The 15,244-nt window shown below is 27.6% G+C and overlaps 1 long non-coding RNA gene across 1 annotated transcript in view; it reads right to left on the reverse strand.

Annotated features, from left to right (window-relative positions):
- The window catches only part of LOC142333228 (uncharacterized), a 37,998-nt gene that overhangs the window by 12,766 nt on the left and 9,988 nt on the right, over positions 1 to 15,244 (reverse strand). The window contains exon 2 of the long non-coding RNA XR_012758559.1: positions 10,589 to 10,672. This is a non-coding gene — a long non-coding RNA (uncharacterized LOC142333228). The remainder of the gene's footprint in view (positions 1 to 10,588; positions 10,673 to 15,244) is intronic.

Here is a 15,244-nt window from a genome sequence, read left to right on the forward strand (position 1 = left end):
TCTGTTACTTTTCCATACCATAAAGGCAAGAGTGACACAAAATATTAAATATCAAAACCAATCTAAATGTAGCATTCATTAATAAATGATTTACTGTCATTATTGATTCTCTCTGTTACTTTTCCATACCGTAAAGGCAAGAGTGACACTAACACCACATAGTAAAAAAATAAAATAAAAAAGCACTATACTTGTAACATAACAATATATCACTAATTTTACTTCCCTGGCCAATATGAACAGGATAGCTATGTTAAAGGGGAAAATATTGTGATCATGTCAAAAACAGGGTATAGGGTTTTTGCAAATCTTTACAAATTAGGGTCCAACTAATTCATCTAGACTAAAAAAAAAACATGTATGTTTGTGTCAAACTGCTTTTAGTGTTTAGTGTTATTTCAGAACTGACCACAATTATTTTCTTCAAATTTGACCTAAATATTTCTATATATGAGGCACTGGTCATATTCATTAAGAAGATGGAGGGATATGATCAAAAAACTGATCTTTTCAGACATTTTAGAAAAAACTTTATTAAAGCAAATTTGTTACCTACAATGCAAATATAAATAATCAAACCAAACCTTTTTTTGAAGAGGTCAACCCCCACCTCTTAAAATTAAAATACATGTTTTTTGTTATTTTTTTCTCTCCCTTCAGTTTAAATATTTTTCAAAACTTTTTTGAAAGGTTCTTCTTCATATATATACACCTATCAAGAAATGTTGACAATTTTTTTTAAAATTACAGACCCGACCTAAATACAGAAAAGGTTTCTGAACATTTTATTTTAGACATTACTGAGGAGAGTTTTAGATTTAGAGAAAACTTTTCTTAAATTTGTTAAACTTCTTAACCTGAGTAGCTATTTTTTGAAAAGTCTTTCTTAAGATTTATTTCCCACCACAAAAATTTGTATATTTTATTGTTTTTTGGTTGTAACAGATTAATAACAAGAAAAGTCATGCAGTAACTTCCCAGTTTTTTTTAAAAATTAAAACAATACTACTTTGACCACAAAAACTTTTTCAATTCTAAAGACTTTAAAACCTATAAATTTCATAATTAAGAATATATATATATACTTAACCAACCTTTCTTTATTTTTGTGTTTAGCCACTGGAACAACCGTAAAGTATTACTTCAGAGGATGATGTGTATGAATGTAAATGAAGTGTAATCTTGAATAGTCTCAATTCGACCATTCCTGAGATATGTAGTTAATTGAAAACCAACCACCAAAAAACACCAGTATCCATGACCTAATATCCAAATCCATATAAAAGTAACTGCCTTTACAAGGATTTGACCTTAGTACTCTCGACCCTAACTTAACTTGACTCTTAACCAACCCTAACTGATTTTTACCTTCCAATTAACAATTACAGTTTACTTTCCCAATAACAGTTTAAATCAGAGGAAAGCTGGTATTATATATTTCCAAAAAATGATCATTCTCCTGTATATTTTTATATTTCTTCATGTTTTTGTTGTTTCTTGAGACAAAACGTGTTAAAATTTGGCTTAATATTTTTTTTACGTAAACATATTTGAACTGCATATCATATTTACCTCCTCTATGAATCATGAGACCTTGCCGTTGGTGAGGGGGCTTGAGTGCTCAGGGATACAGAGTAGCTGGACCGAAGGTGCAACCATATCGGAGAGGTATCTGTTGAGAGCCAGACTAAGGAATGATTCCTGAAAGAGGGCAGCAGCTCTTTCAGTAGTTGTTAGGGGCGTGAGTCAGGACGATTTAAACGGCCGTATCAACATCACTCAGTCCTCTGAGTACTGCGCAGCTGAAAGCAATGGAAAACTACAGCTGCTTTTTTTCCAAGAAAATGTGGCTCTCTGCATTTTCACATAGCAATAATGGAGGCGCCTTCCTTGGTAAAATATTCCGGAGGTAAAATAGTCCCCCGTTCGGATCTCCGGGTGGGGACTACTAAGGAAGGGGTCACCAGAAAATTAAAAAATAACATTCTACGAGTCGGAGCGTGGAATGTTAGAAGCTTAAAAAAGGTTGGTAGGCTAGAAAATCTAAAAAGGGAAATGGGTAGGACAAATGTGGATATAGTAGGAATTAGTGAGGTTCGGTGGGAAGAGGAAGGCGACTTTTGGTCAGGTGATTTTAGAGTAATTAACTCAGCGTCAAATAATGGGCAGGCAGGAGTAGGTTTCGTGATGAACAAGAAGATAGGGAGGAGAGTGGAGTATTTCAAAACGCATAGCGATAGAATCATTGTAATAAGGATAAAATCAAAACCTAAACCGACAACGATTGTTAACGTCTATATGCCTACAAGCGCCCATGATGATGATGAGGTAGAGTGTGTATACGAAGAGATTGATGAAGCAATTAAACACGTAAAAGGAGATGAAAATTTAATAATAGTTGGAGATTGGAATGCAAGCATTGGAGAAGGCAAGGAAGGAAATATAGTGGGTGAATACGGGTTGAGCAAAAGGCAAAAGGAATGAAAGAGGGGACCGACTTATAGAGTTTTGCACGAAGTATAATTTAGTAATTGCCAACACCCAATTTAAAAATCATAATAGAAGAATATACACTTGGAAAAAGCCAGGCGATACTGCAAGGTATCAGATAGATTATATCATGGTTAAGCAAAGATTTAGAAATCAACTTGTTGACTGCAAAACTTACCCTGGAGCAGACATTGATAGCGACCATAATTTGGTGATAATGAAATGTAGATTGGGGTTTAAAAACCTGAAGAAAAGGTGTCAGATGAATCGGTGGAATTTAGAGAAGCTTGAGGAAGAGGAGGTAAAGAAGATTTTTGAGGAGGACATCGCAAGAGGTCTGAGTAAAAAAGATAAGGTAGAAAATGTAGAAGAAGAATGGGAGAATGTTAAAATTTTGGAAGGACAGGTAGAAGGGAAAAATTGTGTAGGCAGGCCACGTTTGGAATATGTAAAACAAATTGTTAGGGATGTAGGATGTAGAGGGTATACTGAAATGAAACGACTAGCACTAGATAGGGAATCTTGGAGAGCTGCATCAAACCAGTCAAATGACTGAAGACAAAAAAAAAAAAAAAATCATATTTACTAAAATTGATGTCTTTGTATCTTAGAAGAGTACATTTCTCTATTCTATTCTAGGTCTAAAATAATAAATATTGATAAGACAGGTTGTATATTAAGAAGTAATAAGGCAAATCAATTTTTGTTAATAGGAATAAGAGGATGCAGAGTGTTATGAAAATATGCTCCTATACTGAGTAGACATTTCAAAAAAGGTCACATTAAACTTCTGCAAATGATTCAAAATATAAAGAAAAACATACCAAATTAATTTTCTAAATCAAAGAAAAATGTTTAGTTTTACATTAAATACTACTAGAAATGTTTAACTTTCTCTGTCTGATACCCCTTATTTTTGTTTTAATATTTAACAAGTTAACTTTTTATACAAATAAAAATACTGATTTACCTCATCACAAGAGATCACTTAAAAACAAATATTAATTTTTTTTCATAAACACTTTTCTATTATTTCATACCTTTTTCTCTACAGATATATATAGATATACACCAGGTGATCTTTTGAAAAGTTACAATTATTATTCAACAGCTGTCAGTCCCATCGTATTTCTGTTTGCAGACATGTATACCATTCTTGGGGGGAACCTTTTTAAAATAGTTTTCAAAGGGATGGATTCCAATTCCACCCTCTTTGCTACACCTACCCCAATCGAAAATCTTAAATGGCAATGGTAACATTTAATTATATTAATTGACAAAAAAAAAATGAATTTTGGTGAGAAGAAAATTAAAATCCATTCACCCCTTCAGTAGGTGCGAAAAACCATTTGGGGTAGTATGTTTTTAAATTTCAGTCCAACAAAAATAATTATAAAATTATGTGATATTACTTATAAAACCATTTGAAATAATTATAATCTATATATTAAGACTGTAAAAATGATTTTTTAAACTACCAACACAAAATTCTGTCCTTAAATGTTTTCTAAATTTTCAAAGGTTGAAAACTTATTCTTTTTTGAATGAGATGATGTAGCTTGTGTCTCATCATTCGAAGACCCTTTCAATGACAAGTAATTAGGTACAAATAAAATAAAAATTGGTTCACTGGTATTGACGTTATGATTAAAAATGTGTTTCTTTTAGGTTAAGTTGGGATACAGTATTACTGACCCAAATCATTAGGTCTGAAATCGTCCATTCTTCTTAAAAATTTGAGTTTTAGATTTCTCCAGCATTAAAAAACATACCAGTAAGCACAGCATTATAACATCAATTAAACAATCAACTAAATGCTAAATATTTGACTTTCTTATTTGAATACATATTAAGCAAAGCATTAAAAAATACCAGAATTGATCTAATTAACAATTCTTTTAAAAGCTTATCAACAGACTAATATTGAAAAATTTTTTATTTAATTTTTAATAAATTAATAACAAGATTCCTTAAACAATCAGGAAATTTATTAAAAATAGAAACTGAAGATCTTTTTTCTATAACCAATAAAAATTAAGTAGGTTCTCACTTGAAAATATTAAACATAAAGCATTCACCATTCCTTGTTAATTTCACTACAAATGACAGAATGGAACAAAGGGCACTAGGAAATTGTTCAATATGATAGAATGGATCATTACAAGCAGTTACAAGTTAGTGCATGTTTAGACAGGCACCAAGCTACACAGTAGCCTCTTTAGTCACTGACTTTTTAAAAAAAGCCTTTTTAGTTAAACAAGGCTTTTTTGGTTAAAATAGGTTTTTAGTTAAGTGAAAAGAGGTACTGATGTCGTTGTGGTCCAAAATCAAATGAAGATCATTTTTACATTATAATTTTGCATGTGGGTTAAGTATTAATCAGTGTTTAGACAAAATGACTTCTGTGCTTGGAGAGGCTTGTTCTCACTGTATAACAATATTTAGTTGGACCGAGAGTTTGAAGGAGGAAATTTTGGCGGTCAGATTTGACCTCCAAAATTTTTTTGGAGGTCAGATTGATCGTCTTTGTCTGTGACTAAGGGAAACATTACTTAGCACAAAAAAATACTGGAGACAGACAGATGTATGACCTATGACCTACCACCAAATAGAGGTGTCCTTGGACAATAATGCTCCAGCAGTTTCTGCTGTTACACGAGCCATATGTTAGAGTACACTGTTCTCCAAGGTGCTGAAGAGACTAAAAAAGGACATTTTATGAATGTGATAACTTCTGAAGACCAAGGGGCAGTAAGTGTGCCCAAATCTGATCTATGTAATACGGCAGGGTTTCTTTGAAGACTGGTTTAGAAGGATGTAGAAATGTATAATGATGGTGAAAATTATTTTGAAAAATTATAACAATATAAAAGTCATACTGCAAAATTTTCTAATGCCTTATTTTTTTAAATGATGTATGTAACAGAATTAAAAAATTCTATGTTAACACATCAAAAAATTATTCAGTGGATGGATTGTAACAATTTATCTATAAATATGGCTAAGAATATTGCAATTGATTTTAGATAAACATACCACTTTTAACTGCATGGTACTTTTCCTACTAATGATAAAATTAGTACTTTCTGTTTCCTATAATGTAATGTAAAATCAACTGTTTTTTTAGATAATAATTTTTACAAGTTGAGAAAACTCATTTCATTTACATCCAGATTACATCATACTACTTTATTCTAAAAACTCTCAACTAATCTCAGGTAGGGGAACACTGTTAAATAATTATTAGGCTGTATATCAATCAGTAAACTCATGAATAAAATATAACATTCATCTTTGGACTACTAAAGTAATGACAAGTTTTCATAATACAAAAATCAGCTGTTGGATCTTTGCTTGGTGCCATGTAGACCAATTTTTTTAATAAAATATTTTTACAATTCCCTATGTTTATAATAATGAAGGTACAACATATGCTTATTGAACAAAAAAATCTTCTTTTTTTAAATAAATAATAATAAAGTATTCACTTTTATCAGAGAAGACAACATAACTATTTACATGTAAACAGCATAATATTTTGACCTACAGCAGTAATCAAGAGTATGTTTCTTTGTGGATAGTAAAACTAAATTAGTTTTTTATTTCAACATTATTTTATTTTTATTTTTAAAAAATAAATTATATTATGTTTCACACAAAATGCCAATAAATAAAAACCAAATTCTGAATTTAAAAAATTTGTCAAAAGATTACAATTAAAAATGCCCATGAACTATTAAAAAAAAATATTTCCTTATAAAAAAATAATCTACAATACATGTCTACTGAAGGGCAGTTTTTTAAACAATTACAGGCTAACAACTTGTAGGCATTTTATTCATGAAATAATTATAATAAAAGATTATAATAAAAGAAACAATGCTACAAGATTCATGATCTGATAAAATATATCATTGAATAGGTCAATACAAAAGAGATCATCAAAAAACAGTAATGTCAGCAACAAGCATAATATTTTAATCGATTTTTAAGCAGTAAACAAGCATTAATAGTACTAAAAAAGAGTTTTTTTTAGATGTCTAGTATCAAGTAGCCAGTAGACAGTAATAGCTACTGATAGATAAGTGTGTTTAATTCACAACAGTAAAGAAGATAAAATTACAGACAGATTTCCCTTTTTGGAGTAAATCATCAAAATTATTATTTTTATATGAAACAATGGGAACAAGCGTAAAAGTAAATAAAAATAAGAACAAATGTTAGTCTTTCACTATGTAAAGGTTGTAAACAGAATTATGTGGAATAGTCTTGAAAAAATTCAGAAAGAAGTTTATGTTCCTTTATACTGAAGTTTAGTTTAGTCATTAATTATAATTTTTTTTTTCAACCCATTCGATAAAATTTAATATTAAATCTTTTATTGTACTACTTATTTGTTGCTGAAAGAATTTTCACTGCCTGACTTTAATAATAATAACATAATTTTTAAAGTTATATAGCCCTAATTCAATTTTTACACAGTCTATCACTTCTTTCATTACTAATGGATCACAAAAATATCTACCTATTAATCTTATATATAAATGGGAAATTCTGATTGCCTGTTTGTTTACAAAAGCATTATAAGAGAACCAACCAACCAAATCATTTCAAATTTTCTGGATAGATTTTTGTTATCCCAGGGAAGGTTTTAAGCCACAGGATCAAGGCTCTAGTCTCCTTGAGTGTTACGATATTAAAGATTTTTATTAAAAAAAAATTAATCCCTTTACTTCATTATACTTCTGTAGCATCCATTGTAGCAGAAATATAATGAAGTAAAAGGATTAATTTCTTTTCTTCAACGTGTATCTGAAAAATATTTAATATTTTCATTACCATGAGGATTATGAATGCATCGGGGGGTTCCAGGCTAGACAATAGGGCAAGTGACTAGTTATAATTATAATATTATTACATATTATCATAAAAGTAAAAACTTTAGATATGCAATTAAGCTCCATTTGCGTGAACCTTACATTTTTAGTGATTGCAATAATGTTGAATATAAATATTACAAATTTTTATTTCAGATATTACATTATACAATTTTAAAACAAAGGTATTGGGTCAATCCATTTGAAGTGACCCAAGTGGATGCTTGACCAATTCAGAAAAATTAAAACTTACCCGCTTGTTTCCTACATATCTCAGGACATTAACACTATTTTTTTTTATATTTTTTTATTTAAGCAGTTTGCCTGCGGCGACCATTTTTGTTATGGTGCGCATATCTCTTTTGATTGTAGGATTGTAAGGATTTATGGAAAAAATCATAACTAAAAAACTGTTAGTTCTCCAAGGATGAAACAAAAAGCAGTTTATTTGTATTTTCTCATGGTAAAAGATTGGTCTAGTTAGTTAGTTAGTTTGTTTACCTATCTCTCTTCTTTCTATTAAAAATTACCAATAAAGTTGAGCATGAAAAACGGTGAAATTTTACTTTGGTAATTTTTTCAAGAAGCAGGGATGGCATAGACAATTTAAACTATTTTTTTTTTATATGTAGGTATATGTTAGTTTTACCATAAATAATATTAATGGTGATATATTTGCCCCTAAATTTTTATGAATTTTTAAAAACTAATTTTTTTTTAATTCAAATTTTGGCTTGAAAAACTCTGATGAGGCTGGTTTTAAAAATATCAAATTTGCACAAATTGCAGTATTTTAATAGATGTTTATAGCAAATAAACGTTTTTTGTGTATTGAACTAATAAAAAAGTTATAACCTCTAAAAAATCATGAAAAACTTGTGTTTAAAGGGATACCTTTTTGACTCCCTAAATAATTCCTGATACAACTTGATTGGGAACCATTTTACTTCCGTTATCAGGTAATGACTGTGAGTATGTAACAAGAAGTGTGCATTATGTTTTCCCCTCTTTTTCAAGAGTGAAATTTGTTTACAAACTGTTCCTTCCAAAACTTCATTTTTGGCTTGTTTTGTTTGAAATCAAACAAAATTTCAGACAAAATTCAGAAGGAAATGAATAAAAATATTTATATTATAATAAAACTATATTTTATTATTCCCTGCTTAGGTGCACTATTTCTTCAAAATTGCTATTATTATTATTATTATTATTATTATTATATTACCATCAATGTTACTATTATTATTCATTATCTTTTACATGAAAAGAACTCAATGTAAAACATAACCAAAATCATCACCTATAGTTTGCAAATTCTAGTGCGCTCAGTGAGACTTGTGCCGTTTTCGCGTAAACTTTATCTTGCAAGATAATTAAACAGTGTTCCTTAACAGATTAGTGGCAAAATTCAGCAAAACACATGTCATATGTTGTTTTTATGTATAAATCAATTTTTAAGTTACTTTAAATAGTTTTTGCATGATTTTTTTTTCAAAATGTCTTTCACCCACAACCATAAAACACAGCCACCCGCAAAGGGTTAAATTGCTCTTTCCGTAAACCCTTACAATCACAAAAATAGGTATGCACACTGTAACAAAAATGGCTGCCACAGGTAAACTGCTTAAATAAAAAATGTAAAAAAAAAAATAGTTTTAAGGTCCTGAAACATTTAGAAAACAAGTGGGTAAGTTTCAATTTTTTTGGATTTGGTCAAACAACCGGCATATGTTTTTTTGGGACACTTAAATGGATTGACTCTATTTTATTTTGTTAATAATAATAATAACAATAGAATAGATTTAAATTATATAAAAAGTTAACAGCCAGTTTCTCACAATTACAATTGGACATTTCTTAGGAGCTGTCTAAGTATTAGGTAAGCATCTTAGAAGGAGGGATTAAAGGTTTTAATTACTTTTTCTGGCAAAGGTTAGAGGTAATCCATGTAGTTACTCAATTACTTTCCAGCTTCCGATTAAGAATAAAGAAAAACTAAGTAAACTAACAATAGATTTTATTTTGTGAATATGTATTAAAAAATCCGGAATTTTAGATAGTACATCCACAGATCCTTAGGAAACTAAATCAATGTTGATGTTCAAATTGGTTGATAAAATCAGAGATACAGCTAAAATTGTAAAAGAGGATTTACAATTTTTGACTGAATTTGAATTTATTATTTAAATAATAATTATAATTAAGTAATTAATTTACTTTTAATTAAATTAATGAAAAAAGTGGCAACAGGTACAAGTCAGACTACATAATTTTTACAATCCACTTCAACAATTTTATCTTTCTTTTAAGGCTGTTTTATCAACCGATTTGAACTATAATAAATGTATTTTGTTCAGTATAAAAGCCTTAACATTAATTTTTTTTTTAATTGTATTTTTAAATTAAAAAGCTTAATTGCAGAAGTGGGATGTAAAATGTTCCTAAACAGGTATTTCGTAAATTTATTTAATTAAAAAGGTGAAATTAGCCCAAATTTTAAATTTTAACTAATGAAACAAAATCCAATAAAATTCTATTATGAGGCTATTAATGTTTAAAAATTTAAAACAGCTGATATTTGTAATTTTCAAAGGAAAATTTTCAAACTTATTTGTTTTGTAGAAGATAATATAAGGTACGTGTTCACCAAATCTCATTAAAATACCTAATTCATTCTTAAGAAATATATACATATATTTTTTTAAAATGGCAAACAACCAAAAAATGAAACAAGATAGGAGATTTAACCAAATATCTTTTTTATTTTGATGCCCTGAGTTGGTCTCTTAAGTCTGACCAACACCTCCTAGGACAATCTGAAGATAACAGTCAGAAACATTACATAAAAAAAAAAATTAATTGGAGATTTATTATAATTTAAAAAAAAAGATAACACATTAGTGTGATAAAAAACAGAAAAACATAATAATTTTGTATTACGGAGAACTTGAACAAGTACATAAGCAACTGTGAATTATTGAACAACATGAAAAAACCACGTTACCAATACTGCAGTATTCTTGTCGTAACAAAACCTGTAAATTCTAAAAATCAATAGATGCTTCTCTCTAAAGCAAAACTATGTATAAAAATTCTCTTTCATTAAAAACCAAACATTCTCTTAATAAAAAAATATTGATTAGACAATAAAAAATATTCTAATTAAGTTATTTTATGTATAATTTACTATGATTAATGTAATTATTAGGATGGTGACTTACAAATTAACTAGTTATTCCTGTTATTTTTTCATTCTTCCACATTATCTCCTTCCATATCACAGAACATCTTCTTTGTTAAAATGCCTGCAGTAAGACAGAAAAATTAAAAAAAAAAAAAAAAGTAGTTATAGTTAATAATAATTATTGTGCAAGTTAATGTAAAAAATATCATTTACACAACTATAATTATTATCTTGGACATTATTTATTTTTTGTATATAATAATGTTTTAATTATTATATAGAAATCAGAATTAATTAATTCTGTGGTCCCATTGTAAATTTTCTAAATTACTTAAATGGTAGATTTTTAAAATAAAAGTTATATTGTTAAATTGATTTGTTAATTTTTTGTTAAAAAAAATTTTTTGTTAAAATTTGTTAATTTTATTGCATCATCAATGCTTATTATTCTATTATGATGACAATACATTAATAGGGTAATAATTACAGAATACTGTCAGCCCCTGTGGCACAAGTGGTAGTGTCACATCCTTTCATCTGGAAGTCCCAAGTTCAAATCTGTCAGGCCATCTGTCATAATCTGTCATATCTGACATATTTTTCATATGCTACAGAAATTACATTTCATATCCCTACAAGCTTTCAGTTTGAATTTCATCAAACAAAAAAAAAAATGTAAAGAATTCATTATCATGATTTGCTATTCTGGCTAGAGACACGTCTTTTGCATCCCTGATGACTCCATTAATTTCTGTTCCAAGCCTTCTCCTTCAATCCCTTATAGTTTGTAATCTTCACCACATGTATTAACTTCATTTTTCTTCTTACTCACTTACTTTCTCTTCTAGTGCAGTGGTAGAAATTCCACTTTTTATAACCACACGCCCTATCCAGTTGCCCTTTTTCTTGAGACTTATAACATAAATGTTCTTTCTTTTTTAATCCTGTTCAATATTTCCTCATTCATCACTTTATCCATCCATCCTTTTCCATATTCACATTTCAAAACTTCTCAATGTCCATGTTTCACTTCCATATAACAAGACATTCCATGAATATAGCATTCGGCTAAAATTTTCTAAACTTTAAGTCCAGACTTTTACTAAATATTAATTTGCTTTTTGTACAAGAAAGTACTGTAACTGCGAAAAATTTCAGTTATCCGATTTTAATGGAAATAATCATTTTGACCATTCCTGAATCCATTTTAACTAGTTTCAGTATGATGTCTGTACAATATGATGTCTGAATGATACATATGTACCTTGCTTAACTCAAAAACAATTAGCCATAGGATGTTGAAATTTTGGATTTAGTACTGATATAACATCTAGTTGTGCACCTCCCCATTTGATTGCAATTGACTGAACCAAGTGTCCAAAAAAGACCAAAATCAAAAAAAAATTGGATTTTAGACTTTTTCTTAACTACAGTAATAAGCCTTTATTGAAGCTTTTCAACAAAATATCATACGTGGTACTTACTTTCGTTGGTTCCGTTAGTTTCGTAGGTTCGTTGGTAAAGTAATAGTCAAATAGAATTTTAATTAATAAAATATTTGGATCTTACAAGGAGAAGGCTCATATCGGTTTGAATCAGACTTCATCTGTTTTTGTTTTAACTTTTTTTTTTTTTTTTAATTTAAATACATTGATTTATTAATAATTATTAACCACTGATTGTAAAAAACAATTTATGATGAATAATAATTCAATAACAAAAATATATATATATATATATATATATATATATATATATATATATATAAAAATATCAAAAATTATCAATGAAATAAAATTTTATGAACTTTTCAAAAAATGTGTGTATGTAATTTAATAGGCATACAAGGAAGTCATGTAGTGTCTACATCAGATTTTTTATTAAAGACTTCCTTTGCCATAGCTATCCTTACAGAACTACCAGAGAGAATTATAATAATTAATCACTGCTTAGTATTATAAATTAACAATGAATAGACTGATGCCATTGCGAGGTCTGTAAAAAAAAAATCTACCGAGTTGGTTAGTGATGAACGCATCTTTGCAAATCAGATGATTTTGAAGTCGAGAGTTCAAATCCTAGTAAAGGCAGTTACTTTTATACAGATTTGAATACTAGATCGTGGATGCTGGTGTTCTTTGGTGGTTGGGTTTCAATTAATCATACATCCCAGAAATGGTTGACCTGAGACTGTACAAGACTACAGTTCACTTATACTCATACATATCATCCTCTGAAGTAATACCTGACGGTAATTCCCGGAGGCTAAACAGGAAAAGAAAAAATAATAATAAAAAACCTGAACAATAAAATATAAAAATAACAATATATTCCTTTAATCCTTGGAAGAAATATCTTTTTGTCATTTCTTTTCTTATTTTTACCAAAATGCCACTTTCTCATATTTTGTATACGTGGAAAATTGTTTTTTTTTTTTAATAAGGGAAATGATTTTTATAAACCTACCCATATTTTACACAAGAAATATCGCAAAAAAATGAAAAAAATAAAATAAAATTCTTGTAGTAAAAAAAAACAACCTGTAAAAATAAAAACCCATTCTTCTTTACTTATACTTTAAATCTTTTATTTTTTAATTTTGAACTAACTATTAATAAATAAAATTTAATATAATTTTTAACTTCAGGTATATATAATAATAATTATTATTATTTGAAAGTTTCTTTTATTTAAAAACAACTTTTATCAACTTTTATGAAATAAATATAGAATAGTTAATCTTCAATGTGTGAATTATAAAAGATATGATGATTTAAACTCCAGTTTAAATCATTATAAATTGTTTTATCCATAAAACAATTAATGGTTTACACTATTTTATCAAAAATGAAAAATCAAAATTCATTTGAAACAAATAAAAAAAATAAAAAAATGGGATTTAAATTATAAATATATATTACAGATTCCTATAACAAAATTATACAAGATTATTTTCAAAATTTTAAAAATATACTGCTTTGTATAAATAGTTATGAGAATATTAATACATACAAATAATTTTAAATAATATTAGTTAATATAAATAAAATAACTATAAAAAAGTTATTAAAAATTAAAATATTATGGAATTAATGTAATTTATTTAATAATAATTAGAAATAAATACTGCTAAACACTAGAAGAAAAGATATCTCATGTTATTTTAAATAAGTAGTAAGATGTATGGTTTGAATATTGATTTTACAATATTTAAATTTTTCTTCAGTATCGTATTAAATTTTTTATCCTTGTCTCTCATTAGGCATTGGATATATAAAAATATGAAGACAAATTTTACTTCTTAAGTATTGTTTAGTTTGTACAAACAAACAAAATGAAAAGATTAAAAATCATGTTTTACAAAGCACATAAAAACAAAGATTTAAATGAATCAATACGTTTAAATAATATGCGATTAACAAAATGCTAAACTTGATAAAAACAGCATATTTAATAAATAAACTCAATATGTTATTTAATTACAGGGTCTTAATCTTTTTAAGGTGTGTGCTGTAAACAATACTGAAAAACTCCTCTGATGAAGTTGCAGATAATTTTGTCTAAAAGTCCACTGAGATAATTTAACTAATTTAAAAGCAAGCCATTTATATATATTTTTTTTAATTTGATAAAATTCGTAAAGCCTGTACATCAAAATTTTAGGTTAAATAATACATCAATACCATCAAAAATAATTTAGTTTTCTTTATTTTCTTACATAATAAAAATGTTTATTTCAAAATATTTTAATCTTTTAATAAAAATGTTGAAATACTACATTTTTTATAATAGAATTGAACATACTGTACAAATGTTTTAACAAAAAAGATCTAATAGTAATTAAAAAATGGTAGCTTGTCACATTATATTGAAATGCCTGGCCAGTTCGTAAGACAATTTATTAATAATTTTTCAGTTTAGGTTATTAGTTTTTCATTTACTTTGGTAATTTATTTTTGTATATAGATTTAATATGTTTTTCCTTGTATATTAAAATATTTGTTTAAATCTCGGCTCATAATAAACAAAAAAATTAGATGATTTACAAAAAAAACCTGGGTAAAGAAAAAAAATTATTAATATGTCTTATGAACTGGCCAGGCATTTCAATATAACGTGACAAGCTACCATATTTAATTACCATTAGATCTTTTTTGTTAAAACATTTGTACAGTATGTTCAAAGTATTCTATTATAAAAAATGTAAACCAAAATAACATATGTAAGGGTATCGCAGAGTTTTTAGCCTTTATTTCAGGACTGACAAAACCGATTTTCTTCAAATTTGGCTCAAATATTTCTATATATGAGATATTGATTATATTAATCTTTTTCAAAATTCATTAAGGAGATGGAGGGATATCATGAAAAACCCGATTTTATTTACAGGCATTTTGGATAAAAATTTATTAAAGCAAATTTGTTACAATTTCATATCTAAATAATTGAAAACCTTTTTTTAAAAAAACATCTCTCACCTCTTAAAATTAAAATTTACGTTTTTCTTGTTTTGTTCTTTTGTTCTACCTTCCTTCAATTTAAATATTTTCAAAAATTTTTTGAAAGTTCATACTTCATATATAAAGCTATCACGAAAAATTTTTTTTTTTTTTTTAATTTATAACTGCTGGACTTAAAACGTAGAAACATTTTTTGGAAATTTCCTTTTTCTTGTTTTAGCCTTTATTGAAAG

The sequence above is a fragment of the Lycorma delicatula genome, chromosome 12 (genome assembly GCF_047948215.1).
Source record: "Lycorma delicatula isolate Av1 chromosome 12, ASM4794821v1, whole genome shotgun sequence".
In the NCBI taxonomy this organism is placed as follows: domain Eukaryota; kingdom Metazoa; phylum Arthropoda; class Insecta; order Hemiptera; family Fulgoridae; genus Lycorma; species Lycorma delicatula.